The sequence below is a fragment of the Ailuropoda melanoleuca genome, chromosome 7 (genome assembly GCF_002007445.2).
Source record: "Ailuropoda melanoleuca isolate Jingjing chromosome 7, ASM200744v2, whole genome shotgun sequence".
In the NCBI taxonomy this organism is placed as follows: domain Eukaryota; kingdom Metazoa; phylum Chordata; class Mammalia; order Carnivora; family Ursidae; genus Ailuropoda; species Ailuropoda melanoleuca.
In genome coordinates this window covers 70,592,295-70,595,071 of record NC_048224.1, presented here as the reverse complement: position 1 = coordinate 70,595,071, position 2,777 = coordinate 70,592,295, and the positions used below count along the sequence as shown (strand labels likewise).

Sequence of the window (2,777 nt, the reverse complement as noted above, 5' to 3'; positions counted from 1 at the left end):
TTTTCGAATGGGATCACAGTTCAGCCCATAACAGGGCTCAAATAAGTTTTAGCTGTAAGATGTCCCACCCTGGAAAATGTGCACTGCTAACCCAATATGCAGACCAGTCAGCTTTTTATGTGCGCACACAGACCTCTTTCCTAAAAACAACCGTGAGAAAATTGCCCAAACACTCTGTACTCTGCCTATTCATTGTTTTTAAGAGTCATGAGTCTTTGGTTTGGCTCAAGCAAAATCATGTGTGAAATCTAATAAATGGGAAGTCTTTATTGCTCAACCACTTTTGAAAAATGTCTATCACAGAGGCCAATTTTTTCCCCCATCAAGTCTCATGATTTTCTATGAAAACCAGTTCTTTACAAGAAAGGGCTTTTTCAAGAAGTGGGCTGGAGCGTGTAGTACAGGCTGGAGGACGCTAGATGGCGCCATGGGCAGAGGCAGGAGGAGACAAAATGTCTGCAGGCACAGCTAAGGCTCCCTGATTTGGTTTGAAAGAAGAAAACATTCAGTCATTCTTGAAGTTGGCTTTCTTCAATCAGAATGAAACTGGCTGCTCTGGCTGTAAGGGAACAGTCCGTTTTTTGGTTTTTTTTTGGTTTTTGGCGGTAATGAGCTGTGTGGGATGTAGGGATCATATTTAAGTGAAGCTGAGATGGTCACTACTAATACTCGGAACTCTTTGGCTCCATCAGAAGTGTTAGGCATCTTCCGTGGCTGTTCTTTTTGGGGCTGCACGCAATCCGTCTTTCCTCCTTACCTCCCAGGTGCAGCCTCCGCCTCTGGGTCTCCCGTCTCTGCTAAATATACTGGCTGGTCTGCAAGCAGAGGACTGATTCCATTGAGTTTTATAGCATCATGTCAGAAAAAGAGGAGGCATCCAGAGGGAAGGCGAGGAAATGGAATGCTTATTATGTCGGATTCTCCGAGCCGTGTGCCGCGGAGCTCTGAGCGCCAACGGCGGCGCTGCGCAGCGTCAGGATATTGCTACAGAAATTATTCCCTCGGATTCCCATCCGTTGGGTCTTCTAGGCTCTTGCGGGTGAGTGGCTCTGGATGACCACGCTGTCTCCTCAGGGCTTGGTGGGTGATGGCAGGCGGGACAGGAGGTGGTTCCTGCATTACCTGAACATAGTCTCCTCGGCTGCCTGAGTCTGCTGGGTGGGAAGTCTGGTTGGGGCTTCCTTTGCCACACAAAGCGCTCTGCGTTCCTATGTTCACCGGGAAAAGCAGGATGGATGCTCCGGTCACTTCCAATCCTCACTCCCCCGCCCCCCCCTTTTTTTTTTTTACCATCTGTGCTGGATGATCTCCTATTGCCCCCCACTCCCTTTTCATTCTCGGCGCTGCTCAGTGCTCCGGAGGCTGTGCTCTATGGTCCGTGTCCAGCCCCATCCTCTCCGCTCGCTTGCCCTCTTTTCCAGATGGGCTTGGCCACTGAAAAGAGACAAGTCAGAGCGGCTGTTCCTCTGCTTCTTTCCTGCTGGCAGTGGTAGGGCCCTTGGCGACCTCAGCTCCTGAGAGGGGCTAGACTGGACTCAAAATGCCCACCTTATCAGAAACCAGCTGGAAGGTTCTGGATCCCAAGCTCAGAGTCAGCACACAGGCCCGGTGGGATGGGTGGACAGAGGGCAGGGCTAGATGGCCGTCATTCCTGCATGCAGTGTGGAAAAGCTATTGAAGCAATTCGCCTTTCCATGGATTTCGGACAGCAAAGCCGGATGGCTTTGCAGATGAAACTTGTGTTAATATTAACCCAGTGCCTTATTAACTAAATCTCCTGGGATAAGGTCCAGAAAGACCCATGTCAGACAGAACTCAGCACCACTGTGCCTAGAATTTCTGAGACCACCAGAGTGTTGTAAGGATAGAACCCTCGCTCACCTGCTTTTGTGTTGAGTGAATGCTTTTGACTTCTTTATCCTTTTTCTCTGTCAGTCCGATTTCCCATCCCTGTCCTTGTTTCTTTCCTCTTCCCAGACCCTCTCATTTTCCCATGCCTTTCCAAAATTTAAATTCTTAACACTAGAAGGATTTTTTCTTGGTAAATTCTTTCCTTCTTAAATTCTTTTGATATAAATGCACATAGATTAATTACCTTGGGATTTTTCTTATTTTGTTTTGTGCTAACATTTCCTTACAAAAGCATCTGCGACTTGATATGTGCTCTGACCTCCCAGGCCTTCTTATGTTTAACTCATCATTCATGCTTTGTGTCTCTAGCCTATTGCAGGTTCCCCAAAAGACCATCTCTCCTTGCCGCTACTGAAAGTCATCTTGATTTGGACAAGTCCGTTTTCTGATCTAGAAAGTCTTTGACCTCTCAGCCCGTGTGCTGAGAAGGTAATGCCTGTTTCTCCCCTTCTTAGGTTGCCTGCAGTGGGACAGTCTCCAATTCCATTACTTCTGTTGTGGGTAACCATACAAGTAGCTCATGCTTCCGACCTGATCCCTCTGTAAGGACCTCCAAGTCAGCTGCCTGGAAGGACCTCTCCTCCGGGTCTGTTGGACCACTGAAGCTCCCGCTGTCCCCACCTTCCTTCCAGGCTAATCCTGGGTGTGTGTGTGTGTGGGGGGTGGCGGTGCTGTGGTTTAACAGAGCTGCATGTCTCGCGCTGCGCCAAGGGGAGTCTGCTTCCGCTGAGGTTTATTACCTGATGACACCTGAGAGAGGAAAGGCAGGTATTTCCAAACGTCATGGAGCCCAAGGCCCAAGTGACTTAGAGAGCTCAGAGTCAGCAGTGGCACGTGGGAGCGGCGAGGGAGGCACGGCTGTTAAT

At 49.2% G+C, this 2,777-nt stretch overlaps 1 long non-coding RNA gene across 1 annotated transcript; it reads left to right on the top strand.

The window, feature by feature from the left end:
* Positions 1-461: 461 nt before the first annotated feature.
* LOC117802965 lies at positions 462-2,522 on the top strand. The gene is made up of 3 exons (XR_004626449.1): positions 462-561; positions 765-1,039; positions 2,367-2,522. It is a non-coding gene; the product is annotated as an uncharacterized LOC117802965 (long non-coding RNA).
* The last annotated feature ends 255 nt before the right edge of the window (positions 2,523-2,777 follow it).